This window comes from Phyllostomus hastatus, unplaced genomic scaffold (genome assembly GCF_019186645.2).
Source record: "Phyllostomus hastatus isolate PE091 unplaced genomic scaffold, TTU_PhHast_1.1 phas_scaffold_28, whole genome shotgun sequence".
Taxonomy (NCBI): Eukaryota; Metazoa; Chordata; class Mammalia; order Chiroptera; family Phyllostomidae; genus Phyllostomus; species Phyllostomus hastatus.
Window position 1 is genome coordinate 16,931,034 of NW_025334022.1, and position 15,369 is coordinate 16,946,402.

Consider the following 15,369-nt stretch of genomic DNA (forward strand, 5'->3'; position numbering starts at 1 on the left):
ATGCAAATCAAAGTGAAAGATTCTGTTGGAAAAATTGGAAGAAATAATTGTGTATACATTATTTTCCCTGGGATGAATATATTGATATATACTACCATATGATACTAAGACTTAAGAGTTACAAAATAATATAATAAGAAAATAACCCATTTATTAGCAAAAAATACAATTAGTAGGTGCCAGTTTGGAAATTATGAAAAGATAACACATATACTTAATTTTTTTCATAATCTGCAACTTTAAAATTTAATACACAGTGCTTCCCAAAACCCCAGGGATAGTTCACAACATTGTACTGTCAAGGTTCAAGAAAAAAAATTATGGTTTGGCTCAAAGACATAATACCTCACATAAAGCTTTTTGTCAAAATAACAAACAAAAGGACTGGTTTCATCAGTTGATATGGTGATTGCAATGCTACACAATTTTTAATAACCATTTCTTTTTTGGCATTTAGAATAGAGGTTTTAAACATTTCAAAAATAACAGTGAAACTTTTAATATAGAAAGTGATGTTTGAGTATTGCCTTTCTTCAATAACTGTATATAACACTTTGGAAAACTAAATATCAAATGAAGAATGGCCAAGGGTTGCCACTGGAACAAACTGAAGTAAATATTGAAGAAAAGAATGAGTTGTGTCAAGGTACAATCCATGTTGTCTCAAAGAGGCCGTAGACTGGAAAGCATGTGGTCATGTTTCCAGAAAAAAAAAAAATCATCCTAATCTTGCAGTCCTCACCCTGATATGGCCAAAGTTACTTTGGAAATGACAAGGAGGGATTGTGCAATATGAATCTCTGTCATAGAGCTGTGGGAATAACATTCAGGGTCAAGCCAGCACAGTCAAAATGCCTCCTATCAAAATAGCATACTTGGCTATATGATGCCCCCCAAAACTAAGAAGGTGGAATTGTGATTGTGAAAGCACTGCATGTTAATAAACAATTGACTTTATTTTTGGTCCCAAAGGGAATTGTAACAGGTCTCAGAGTGCCTAGGAAGCACTTATACCCAGGGACAATAAAGTGGGGTGGATAAAACAGAAGGGGCAGAATAAACAATAAGCCAGAGAGATTTTACAAGTCATTGTGAGGAAAAGTAGAAATACATGGTACATTTCTAGTCTTGTCATCAGCAACAGCAGTAATCCCCACAGTCCCTCAAGTTTGTATTAAAGCTTCAAAGGAGAATACCAAATCCTTTCACATGCTTTTTATTCCATGGTTATTTTAATTTTATTTGTGTTTTTTTTAACTGGATGAATGATATATCTGAAATTAAAACAAGAATTAAGGTAAAGAAGTACTAAAAGAAAGGAATGTTACAATTACAAACTCAACAATAGACTAGAAATGCAATAAAATAAAAATAAAATATATTTTAAAAAGAAAATTATAATTCAGCCACTTGAACTTGACTTTTCTAATGGTCAACTCTTTAAATCAGCATAAATGTATTATTTTTAATCACATGTTTTCTTAAAGCTATAATAGGGACAACAAACAGAGAACATTCCCTTATACAGTTTGGGTAAGGAAATTTAGCAACATCATTGATGAGGACCCTGGCCAGTGGGTTCCATGTGTTGTGGCTGCGATGAACAAATTCACATGGACTATAGAAGTCCTGTGGAGAAAAAGGAATGGCAGGGCCACATTCTGAGTGAGAGAGAGCCCTGATCCCTGGCTGGACAGGCTTTTATTGCTTTTCTGGGCACATTACATGGAGGATGGTCCTCATTTACTATGCATAGGTTAGCTTTAGTGGTTACCTTTTACAGAAAACAAAAGAGAGGATGTTGCTAATTACATCAAAGAATAAAGATATTTGCAATGCAAAGGGAAAAGTGGTTGAACTGGTTACACTCGTCCTTGGGAGGTTTAGCATAGATTTTAGGAAGTTACTTTAAAGATATGCAGTAAACAGTTGCTGCCTAAATTCAGGGTAAAGGAGTTTTAGCAAAAGCAAGCCTCAAAGCAGCCTAGGTACAATGCAAGCTTGATTCTCCATGGGACAACCTATCCATGGGCATGGGTCCTATGTGCCAACCTTGCTCCCCACCAGTTTTCTGAAATCAGAGTCTGGGCTACATTCCCCACTGCCACACGGAATGGCCCCCTATACACACTATCTATTAAGAATTTTTAAAAGATTGTATTTATTTATTTTTAGAGAGGGGGAGTGAGGGAAAAGGGAATGAGAGAAACATCAATGTGTGCTTGCCTCTTGCATGCTCCCTACTGGGAACCTGACCTGCAACCCAGGCATATGCTCTGATTGGGAATCAAATCGGCCACCCTTAGATTCACAGGCTGGCACTCAATCCACTGAGCCATGTAGCATCCAGCAAACTCGAGAACAAATATCAGAGACTTTCAGGGTATCAAAGATGTTACTTTATTGGCCAAGTTTAACCTGCGCAGGGGTGAACTCTCAAAGTGTACAGCGACACAGTGCCCACAAGGAGCTGCAAACGAGAGCCGCGCCGAGCGCTTACAACTACGTTCTTATATATGGGTGGGCAAGCAAGCGTTATACAGAAGCAGACGTGGCAGTTAGTAATTCGCTTACAAAGTCCGCGCGCGGGAATTTCAAACCAAGCATTCTTTCATAAGGCGGGAAGGCAGGATGTTTGTCCATTAACCTAGTAATCTCCTGGCTCTAGCTAGCTAGTTTTCTATTTTCTCATTAAAAACTACAAAGCACTGCTTATCTAGCCTACCCAGGGGAGAGCGTCTGCTAGACACAGGATGTTTGCTTTGACTGTACTTTGTCTCTTTTATCATTTCTTTTCAGCTACAATGTGGTTCTTGTCTATTAAGGTTAAAATTTAGTTCTTAATTTCCTTGTTCCCAACAAGCCACATCAGCCATAGCTCTATTAAGAATTTTTAAAGAAACCATAGTGCCAGAGTATTTCTGTAGGTTTGAAGAATGTATCTATTAAATGTATACATGGTAAAATAGGGTATTAAAGCTTTAGCTTATCACTTTACCTTGAAAAGTCAGTGCCAGATTCAAATGAGTTTAATGATTCTGGTTTTTTTCCTATCAAATGAAAAAAAGATGATATGGTAAGTGTTTGTTAAGATCTGTTCCACAAACTATTAGAATTTTCTGCTGGATTTGATTATGTTGTTGCTCATAGCATTCCACAAATCAGTTAAGAATCCTGAGTTGTTGGACTCAGAGCAAGCAGCATACCCATTTTTCATGCTATATAGATTTCCCACTTATCTCCTTTTGCTACTGTTTATCCTGCAGTGGGGAAAATGGTGAAATTATACACAGGAGTGCTATCTTATTTTTGTCCTTCAACTTTTTACACCATCAGTTTTTTTGTTCAAAAGTCATGCTCTAATTTGTGCTCAAGGGAGGTTGAATTTTCAGAATTATCTTCCTGCAAATGTCCTTCACATGGGAGTCTTCTTTGTCTAAGAAGCTCTCTTTTGTATCAATATAACACTTTTGATGTACACAGTAGCTGCTGTGTCTTTTTTCACTTTTGAGTAAGAACACCATATTTGTTGCTTGTAGTCTTCACAAAATTGTGTATAATATTTTTGGAAGATTATTCAGATTATTCTATACATGTTTGTTTGTACTTTACCTTGCTTGAATGAATGTATTAACCCATGTTGATTTCTACATTTGTATTTTCTCACACTTTTTTTCAACATATGAATTATTTATTTTGAGAAGATGGGATATTCTGTTAAATCAGGTGAGACAATCAGGGGATCTGTTTCTCAACAGCCTCAAAATAAGAGATTTATTCATTCACTCAAATTTTATTGGATTTTGTATTATACAGTTTACTATACATTAGAGATAAAATGTAATTAAGGTAAAAGATCTGTCTTATATGTGATAGTAGGCCCTGGCTGGCATAGCTCAGTGGATTGAGTGCAGGCTGCGAACCAAAGTGTCGCAGGTTCGATTCCCAGTCAGGGTACATGCCTGGGTTGAAGGCCATGACCCCCAGCAACTGCACATTGATGTTTCTCTCTCTTTCTTTCTCCCTCCCTTCTCTCTCTAATAAATAAATAAATAAATAAATAAATAATCTTAAAAAATAAGTGATAGTAAGTGATAAATGCTGTAATGAGTGATTATGAAGGATATATGTCTGCTTGGGGCAGGGGAAGTAGGATGAGACATCACGAAGAGGACACACTTAAAATGAGTGTTATAAGAAGAATATCTGAATGGTAGTAGAACATGCCACCATTGAATATGCCTTTCTGTCATTATGATTATTTTGAGCTGATTATTTTGAGAAATAGCAGAAACAGGAGAAGCCCAGAACCAGGAGTTTTCATTTGAAAGTGAAATTTATAGTTACACAGGAAATCAGCGTTTGTATGTTTTCTTTTCTGTAATAAGAATAATTCTTTTCTTTCAGTTTTTAAAGCAATCTTTATTTTTAATATATTTTATTGTTTATGCTATTACAGTTGTACCATTTTATTTCCCCCTTTTATTCCCCTCCACCCTGCACATGCCCTTGCACCTGCATGCCCCCACTTAGTTCATGTCCATGTGGTGTACATATAAATTCTTTGGCTTCTACATTTCCTATACTATTCTTAACCTCCTCTTGTCTATTTTCTACCTACCATTTATGCTACTTATTCCATATGCCTTTTCCCACATTCCTGAACTTCTCTGTAACAGAACAGACTGGGAGGTACAAATGATATACTATTACCTAATGGACCCACCCTGGTGCTCTGGGGGTCTCCCTCATATTAGGTTCTCCTCACCCGTGCCAGGGAAAGGCATCTCTAAATGCAGAGATTGGTGAAAAGGAAAGGAATTATTTATTTAAAAAGTTATACAAACTTAAGAGTAATGACTTAATGTCTTCATTGAGATCCCAATGTCCTTTAGAATACCCACAAATGCACAGTGCTTCCTTCTCCCTCTGCCCAATCTGGGGTACCATATCTCAGAAAAAGAAATAGAAGTCCATGGCGCTTATCTGCCTAAGCCACATTGTTCCCAAAAGACACCAAAGCCATGTGGCTGCAAAAAGACATCTGGTTCTTCTCTGCCCAAGCTGTCTGGTCCCAAAAAGGTGCCATTTGGCTACCATGCCTGGGTTTAAATCCCAATGCCAATCTTCGTCTGATAAACCATTTCCAACTCCTCCCACAATTGGCCACAGTTGCCAGCATTTACATAACTTTCCAGCTTTACTGGGCTGCCATAGTAAGTCTGGGCAGGTGTGGCCCTGTGGTGTGAAGCCAATAATCTCCAATCTCTTACACAGGCTCTGTAACCAGGGGGATTTGTCTCTCAATTACATCATGGGTCGAAGTCACTCCAATCTTGTGGGCTCAAAGCAGGACCACGGCTACTTAACATATCTATGAAACCAGTTAAAGGTTATAGATATGTTAAATGACCATTAAAAAGGTTATCTGCAAAACTGTTGCTATGCAAAACAGCTCTCAATGACCCTGCTCCATGTGTTCCATCCCCCAGCTCAGACTTGTGGGGGTAAAGTTATCCTATCTATATTTTTTTTCTAATATTTCCTGGACACTGAGCTCTGGACTCCATTACAAACCCTCATTTTCCCCCTCCTGGCTGCACCCTGTTACACCCTTCCCTGCTGGTAACCCTCCATGTGATGTCCATTTCTGTGATTCTGTTCCTGTTCTAGTTGTATGCTTAGTTCATTTTTGTTTTTGTTTTGGTTTAGGTTTGGTAGTTGATGGTGGTGAGTTTATTGTCATTTTACTGTTCATATTTTTGATCTTCTACTTTTCCTTAGATAAGTTCCATTAATATTTTATATAATAAGGACTTGGTGATGATGAACTCCTTTAACTTGACCTTATTTGGGAAGCAATTTATCTGCCCTTCCATTCTAAAGTATAGCTTTGCTGGATAGAGTAGTCGTGGATGTAGGTCCTTGCTTTTCATGATTTTGAATACTTCTTTCCAGCCCCTTCTTGCCTGTAAGATTTCTTTTGAGAAATCAGCTGATAGTCTTATGGGAACTCCTTTGTATGTAACTGTCTCCTTTCCCTTTGTTCCTTTTAAGATTCTCCCCTTACCCTTCATCTTGAGTAATGTAATTATGATGTGCCTTGGTGTGTGCTTCATCAGTTCCAATGTCTTTAGGACTCTCTGAGCTTCCTGGATTTCCTGGAAGTCTATTTACTTTGCCAGATTACAGAAGTTCTCCTTTATGTTTTCAAATCATTTTTAAACTTCTTGCTCTTCCTCTTCTCCTTCAGGCATCCCTGATTTGGATATTGGAATGTTTAAGGTTTAGGAACTCAGAGGTTCCTAAGCCTCTCCTCATTTTTTGAATTCTTGTTTCTTCATTCTGCTCTGGTTGAATGTTTATTTCTCCCTTCTCATCCACACCGTTGATTTGAATCTTGGTTTCCTTCCCATCACTTTTGCCTCCCTGTATATTTTCCTTTATTTTACTTTTCATAGGCTTCACTTTTTCCTTTATTTTGTGACCATACTCAACCAATTATGTGAACATCCTGGTTACCAGTGTTTTGAACTGTGTATCTGATAGGTTGGCTATCTCTTCATTGCTTAGTTGTATTTTTTCTCAAGCTTTGATCTGTTCTAACATTTGGGCCATTTTTTTGTCTCTGTGCACCTGTTACATAATAAGGGGCACAGCCTTGTTTGGGTCTGCCAGCACTGTGCTGTTTCTGCGGCCAGTAGCTCCCCCAGCCTTCTTCCCCTGCCCCCGGACCTCACAGTTCCTGAGCCAAACTGCGGCCTCTTGAATCATATTCTGTACTTTTCATGGTTCCTGTGGCACCCAGGGTCAGGGAGATGACAACCCCTTTCCCAGTATGTACCACAGTCCCTGGATCCTGACTTCTGGTGTCATCAGGGTGTGCAGCCTGTCAGCGTGGAAGGCACAGAGATACATCTGGGTGCTGAGATACATGCAGTCTGGAGGCTTCTTCCTGAGGGAGATATATTAATTCCCTCAGAATGGATCCTGCCCCAAATCTGCATAGCCAGAAGTGCCAAGTTAGGCAGCAGTGGCTGCTGCTGCTCTTAGATGAGCCCAGGCTGCCTGCTCCCCAGTGCCCTGCAGGCACATAGGCTCTTGCCCACTCATGCACATGCCTTGAACACTTGTCTGCATATACACTCACTCACACATGCTCTCACTCACTTTCAGTTGGATTTTCAAGTGAGATTGATTGATCTGTGGTTTAGCTGCAATACCAGTCCAGGTCTGGGAGCAAATGGATGGAACTTCCAGCTACTCTGTAGCCATATTGAATAATGAATCTAAATCTCTGGAAAATTTTTTTCTGTGGAAGATATAGAAAAGATAATTTATTTTGATGCTGAACATTTTCTACTTGTTCTTTATTTTTGTCAACCTTTGGTATTATTATTTTTTTTTAATTTTAGCAATTTTGGTGAGTTTGTTACTATCTCTTAATTGTGATATGTCTAAAAGTTCTGTTGTTTTATCTTTCAAATTTAGGTCTATGATCCATCTCAATTTGATTTTCGTATAAGGTGTGACATAGGGATCAAAGTTAATTTCTTCCTTATGCATATGCAATTACTCTGTCACCATTTATTAAAAAGACTATTCTGTATCCCACATAATTACAGTGGGATACAGGATGTAAATCAAGTGACTCTGTTTCTGTAGGCCTATTTTAGATTCCCTATCCTGCTCCACTGTCTTATTTATAAAATCTTTCACCAATACCTACTACCTTAACCATTATATGTTTATAGTTAGTCAGGAAATGCAGTACTATCAGCTTTCCAACTTTGTTTTTCTTCTTCATGATTATATTGACAGTCATAGACCTTTACATTTTGATACACATTTTATAATCAGCTTATCAATTTAAATATACCACACACACTCTGCAGTAATTTGATTAGGATTACATTTAATTTATAGTCATTTTTGGAAGAACTGACATCATAACACTATTGAGACTTCCAATCAGTCCATCAGCATCATGTGATTTTCCATTTATATAGCTGTTTTTCATTATCTCTCAGAATGTTTTGTTGTTTCAAGTATAATGGCTTTACATCTTTCATTAAATTTATTTATAAGTATTTTAAGTTTTTCCTTGCTACTTTAAATGACATTTTTATTGTATTTGAACAAAATTTTTTGTCAGTCTAAAGACATAAAAGTAACTTCTGTATCTTGAGTTATTCCAAGAAATTTAGATAAATTCAGCAATTAAATTGAATTGTCTTTGAAATTTTGCTTGTCCCTGAAATCCAAAAGTCTTAAAACAACTGAAGATATTATTGAGCTAGTATAGATTTAAGTAAATGCATAAACTAATGAGTATGAGAAGAGATTTTTAAAGTTTATTTACTTTTTATTGTTGTTCAAGTACAGTTGTCTCCATTTTACCCCCACAACTCCTCCCCACTCCAGCCATCCCCACCTCCCACCCTCAATCCTACCTCCCTTTGGCTTTCTCCATGTGTTCTTTACACATGTTCTTTGGCAATGCTTCCCTCCCCGCCCCGCACTATCCTCTTCCACCTCCCTTCTTAAGAAATATGTCAAAGATAGAATTCACAAAAAAATGAAATTTTTATGATAATACAAACTAAAGATCAGAAAAGATTGATCAGGTTTCTGTCTTGGTTGGATGAATGCTTAATGTTGCGATTTACCAATGTAGGAAATACAGACAGAAGAAAATTCTTTGGAAAAATACAGTAAGATTTGTTTTTTAACAAATTTCTTTGAATTGTCTAAAAGATCTAAGGGAAATTTTCCATTATGAAACTGAAAATTAGGACTTCCAGCCAAGATGGAAGCATGGGTAGACACACTGTGCTTCCTCGCACAACCAAAAAAGGGACAACAACAGTTTAAAAACAAAATAACAGCCAGAACTGACAGAAAGTTGAATTGTATGGAAATCTGACAAACAAGGAATTAAAATAGACACATTCATCCAGACCAGTGGGAGGGGCAGAGTTGGTGGCTGGGTGGAGTGGGGTTGTAACAAAAAAAAGTGGTGCCTTGAAGAACCTGGGCACACAGGGCAGCAGCTGACAGACCCCGGGTGCACAGGATGGCAGCTGGTAGACCCTGGGCATGCAGGTGGTGACTGGAAGACCCTGGGCTTGGGGTGGCAGCAGCAGACCCAGTGAGGTGGCAATTGTGAAGTGGGGCACAGCCCACAAGGAAGCTGGGTGACCAGGCGGTCCTATATTTGTGCACAGATAAACCAGGCAAAACTGGGGAGAGAGACACATCTTGCAACCCAGGGCTCCAGTGAGGGGAAATAAAGCCTCAAAACACCAATTGAAAATACCAGTGGGAATTGAGGTGCCTGGAGAGACTCCCAGCCTCACAGGATAGTTCATTGGAGAGACCTACAGGGTCTAGAACATACACAAGCCCACCCACATGGGAATCAGCACCAGAAAGGCCCAGTTTGCTTGGGAGAAGTGGCAGAAGGGACTGAAATGTGGCAGAGAGTGGAGCAAGGGCCATTGTTCCCTCTCTGACTACTGCCCCACAGATAGCGTCACAACCCAGTGACTGGGTTGACCCACCCTGGTGAACACCTAAGGCTCTGCCCCTCATATGTAACAAGCACATCAAGACAAAAAGAAATGGTGCAAATGGAAGAACAGATCAAAGCTCTAGAATAAATAACAACTAAGTGATGAAGAGATAGCCAACCTATCAGATGCACAGTTCAAAGCACTGGTGGTCAGGATGCTCACAGAATTGGTTGAACTTGGTTACAAATTAGATGAAAAAATGAAGGCTGCGCTAAGTGAAATGAAGGAAAATGCACAGAGAACCAACAGTGATGGGAAGGAAACTGGGACTCAAATCAATGGAGTGCACCAGAAGGAAGAAAGAAACAACCAAACAGAAAAGAATAAAGAAACAAGAATTCAAAAAAATGAGGAGAGGTTTAGGAACAACCAGGAAATATTTAAAAATGTTCCAATATCTGAATTGTAGAGGTACCAGAAGGGGAAGAGGAAGAGCAACAAGTAGAGAAGTTATTTGAACAAATAAACAAGAACTTTCCCAATCTGGCAAAGGAAATAGGCTTCCAGGAAGCCTGGGAAGCTCAGAGAGTCCCAAAGAAGTTGGATCTAAGGAGGAACACACCAAGGCACATCATAATTACATTATCCAAGATTAAAATGGAGAGAATCCTAGAAGCAGCAAGAGAAAAGGAGACAGTTACCTACAAAGGAGTTCCCATAAGACTATCAGCTGATTTCTCAAAAGGGACCTTGCAGGCAAGAAGGGGCTGGAAAGAAGTATTACAAGTCATGAAAGACAAGGACCTATATCCCAGATTACTGTATCCAGCAAAGCTTTCATTTAGAATGGAAGGGCAGATAAAGTGCTTCTCAGATAAGGTCAAGTTAAAGGAGTTCATCATCCCCAAGCCCTTATTTTATGAAATGTTAAAGGGACTTATCTAAGATAAAAAACATGTATAGTAAAATGACAGCAAACTCACAATTATTAACAACCACACCTAAAACAAAAACAAAAACCAACTAAACAAACAACTAGAACAGGAACAGAACCACAGAAATGGAGACCACATGGAGGGTTAGCAACAGGGGAGTGGGATGAGGAGAGAAGGGGAAAAGGTACAGAAAATAAGTAAGGTAGATGGTAGGTGGAAAATAGATGGGGGAGGGCAAGAATAGTATGGGAGATGTAGAAGTTAAAGAACTTATGACACATGAACATGAACTAGAGAGGGGAATGTGGGTGGGAGAGGGTATGCAGGGTGGAGGGGAGTGAAGGGGGAAATGGGACAACTCTAATAGCATTATCAATAAAATATATTTTTAAAAACCTTTAAAACAAAAAAAAGAAACTGAAAAATAGAAATCTGGACTTTAGCTATTAAAAGTTTTCAGAAGTATTGGTGACAGCTGAAGCAACAGAAATATAGATGAAAACATAAGAATAAGTGAAAAGAGAGCTAAAGATTTTAACACTGGAAAATGTCAATACTAAAGAAGCACTGAAGTGAGAAAAGCCAATAAAGGAGAACAAAAAACAAAGTTTAAGGAGACATGAGAAAACCAAGGAAAGGAAGCTTTTCAAGAAATAGAGCATGTTCAGCATTGCCAAGTGTTGCAATCACCAAATGGCCAAGTGATAAAGAGACTAAAATTGAAATTACCAATTTAAAAGTCATTAGTCATTTTTTCTAGAAATATACCAGCAACATGATAAGAATGCATGGTATATTGAAGGAGAATGAATTTGAGGTGTGAAAATCAATGATAATTAAGCAAAATAATTTTTGTAACACTGTGCATGTGACAAGGAAGAGAAGCTTCTGTATAAAAATAGAGAATATTTGATATTTGTATCTCTAGTGGAAAGACCCAGGGTTTGAGGTTATAAATGTAAGAGAAAGTAATTAATAGAATAGGATCTTGGAGTACAAAGGAAGAAAGTGGATTCTATAATAAAAACCACCTATATTAAACTAAACTGTCCTGTAATGGGATAAATAAAAACAAAAATACTTAGGTTTTATAGATGTTAGGATACAAAAGTTAGGTATAAGTTAAAACCTAGTTTTAGGTTTTATTTTCTCCCCACCTAGTTCCTCACATATTATTACAACTTAACAACTTTAATTGATTTCTAAGTTGTTCTCCAGTGAGTGAAAAAATTATGTTTTATTCAAACTCTACTTTCTTCACATGTACATTGCCATAAACACTTTGCAAACCCTCAGAAAGGATTTATTATATGGTGATATGCCTTCAAATATGCATGGAACAGTCAAGCTACAGATTTAAGTAACATGTGAAGGTAAGAACACATAAAGAGAAGGCATTCATTCTTTCTATCCCTTGTTACATAACCTACCATCCACCTTCACCTCCTCCAAAAACAAAATTCTAAATAGATTTACATTAATTGAAGAAAAATATATTCTCTGAAGTGTCGCAATCACCAACCAGCAGTTACTGCGGAACACTGCGATGGCTCATCGAAACACGAGAAAAACATACACAAAGACACTCAGGTGCTGTGGGGAAATAAGAATGGAATGGCCACTCTCTCTAGTGAGGAGCGTCATGGCCACCTTACCTAGGGGAGAGCACCCCTAAGGGAGAGCACCCATTCTCCCACCCAGGCAGGCCTTTTCTGGGTTCATTTGCATAGGAATTCAGGTGAAGCTCATTACTCACTACCAGGAAGTAAGGATCAAACAATAGAGGAAAGGGAACTCTGAGGGCCTATTTTGAGTCCAGGTCAGATAGCTAAAGAGCTGTACAAAACTTCAAGGAACAAACTTACTTCTTCCTTGGACCCTTAGAATTTCATTGAGAGAATTCTAAACAAAGCAGGTTTCACAGGATTTTACATATTCTTTCTTTAGCCCTGATCACCCAGGGAACCTGCCCTTTCCAGCACAGGGATGCACCACCCTCTGTCATTGTTTCAGGCTTAGGTGGAGCAAGGGAAGTAAATCAGCCAAGAGATTAGGAAATTTTCTCACAGACAATGAGGACTCAGGCTATGTCAAAGCCGAGGGGCGAGGGTACATCACCCCCTTTTGCCGTAACCCCCAAAGTCCTTCCTTGGGGGCCTCCCATGTGATCCTGCCTGTCTTAGATTGTTCCCCCCTTGGGGAATCTTACCCATCATTGGCTAACCGACCAAGCATTGGGGGCCAGTTATGGATGAAGTAAAAGGAGTAGAAGCAGAGCTCCTGCCAAGGAGATAGCTTTTGTCTCCTTAGTGGCTTATGGTCCAAGGTCATTCCCTCAGCCTTAGCCTTGGTGATGGTTACAGTTTCTGATACCAAGCAGGGCAGTTCCCAACACTGAAGTTTTATATTATAAGCTATTAGTTAAGAAGGTATGGATGCTTTTAAAGAAAGCACTGTCAATTACTTCCACTTAACACACTGAACATCAACAAAGAAGTAAATAGATTCTAGTGGAATATGACAAGTAGTTTACAGTATCTATGAGGATGTTGAGACATTTGGTAAATGGAGGTTTGTGATTATATTAATCAAAGGACACTTTGAAGGTAATAAATTAAAATTAACAGGTTTACATAAGCATAACAGAAAACGAGTGGTCAAGACAATTTTTAAAATAATTCCCCAATACATATGTAATACTAAGGTGGCATTATAAAATTCTGATTTGGTCCCTATGAACAAGAAAGTGAATATTTTAAAATGTTTCCTTTTGCATTTATTACAAAATACATAAAGCAATGGGTGGGAAGTTAATAAAAAGATAAGACTATGCATTCCTAAATTAATTATTAGTCTAATATACATGGAATATATTTTCTTTTCAGTGCACAAACATACATCATATTAGCATTAGAGGGAATAAGTTACACTTATATGGGAAACATATAGCAATCAACATGCAAAAGTCTAAGAGAACTCTTCATAAAGTATTTGTTTCATTGTTTATTGAAAAAACCTGTATGCATGACACCAAATGGAAACATTTATTATCTAATTTTTGATAGCTATGTGTTTTACATGGTATATGAAATGTATAAAATATTTATTGCATTTTATCCATAAAAAGGGAGTTAGCATTTGCTAGACACAAATCACATGCCAAGCATTATGCTAAGTCCCTGACAATTATAGGTATTGCCAGAAAAATCTGCGAACTCTTCCCCAAATTCAGTGGCTTAAAACAACCATTTATTCTCTTGAGTCTGTGGGTCAATTAAGCATTAGTTGTTAAATACTAGGCTCAGAGGAATAGGGAATTTGACAAGGGAAGCAAGAGGTTAGAGTGATTGAAGGAAGGGAATGCAGATAGCTTCTAGAAGCTAATGAGACAAGAAATGATTTCTGCCCTGAAGCTCCAAAAAAGAAACACTCTTGTATAAACCCTAATTTTAACCCCATAACATCATTTCCAACTTCTACTTCAAGAACTATATTTGGGATTAAAAAAATAAAATCCTAGAAATCCAAGATGGTGGTGGAGTAGTTGGAGACTAAACTCACTTCCTCCTAGGACCAAACTGGAATTACAACTAAGTTATAGAGCAATCATCCTAAATTACCAATTGAAGTCTAGCTGAAGAATAGCTTTATAACTAAGGATTTAAAGAAGCCACATTGAGACTGGTAGGAAGGGTAGAGATTCTAAAAAGACTGGATCTTCTCTCACAGGCAGTGGCTAAAGTTCTGGAAGGATATCTAGGCTGCACAGATTGCCCTGAGAAATGTGTGCTTTAAACCCACAGCATCAGAACCAGGAAAAGGTGCCCATATAATATCTGACTGTGAAAAGCAGTGTGGTTTCTGTCAGTAAAGGAAAGATAAGAGTCTGCTAGAGACACAAGGGACCTCTTAAACAGCCAACACACAAAATTTTGCTCACAGCCACTCACCCTGAGTTCCATTCAGTGGGAGGGTGGAGTAGACTAAGTTCATGTGAAAAGATTCTGGGCTTTGTGGCTCTAGGAAAACAACTGAAGGGACAGCTACCAGTTCCCTATGCCGAATCATTCTTCCACACCACAGACACCATCTGTCTTGGGTAGAACAATACCCTTCATTTTGCATCAGCTTGGAATAAAGCAATAACCTCACACTCTGGAACCCCTCTTTCCCCACCCTGCAAAATGTACACCTTGCTGAAGAGTCAGTTGACTTGGCCAGGATGTACAGGTCTGGGCAGAATCCAATCATGTCACTGAATGAGTTGTATGGCTTTGAGGTGGAATCCATTCTCTCCACTTTCCCATAAACCTGACTTTTGCTTCCCCCTCATAGGATACCCTGTAGACCTACAGTCAGGGATTATGGCAGACTTATTTTCCAGGCTTCAGAGGCCCCCACTTGACCCACTCAACCAACTCTTAGTTGCTCCATCTTGCTGAGGTTTGGGTAAAATACTGAAAAGACTGGGTGATATGGCTTTGGAGTAGGGCCCACAACCCTCACCTTCTCAAAACCTGACCAGCAACTTCCACCTCATGGGAACACCACTCATCCTAACACAATGCAACTTGAGTACTTCCAGAGGATCTTCCAAGGACTGAGCCTAACATGCAACTGGCACGTCTAGGTAAGTATAAGTACATCTCAGGGTGCCTAGGGACTTATGCTGACCTGCCATCAGGCCAAGTGCAGGTAAAAGTGAGCATAGCTGCATAGCTTGGTCCCTCCTATTCACATCAAGCCCAGAAGAAGAGGACAAAAACTGTGGATTGCTTATAGCTCCAAACAAGTTGGCAAGGCAATTCACAAGCATCATCTGACACTGGCCTGTACCAGAATCCCTCATAGATACCCAGAACCACACACCCAGAAGCTAGCTTCAGGCAAGACCAGAGCAGAACCAAAAAACCTTCATA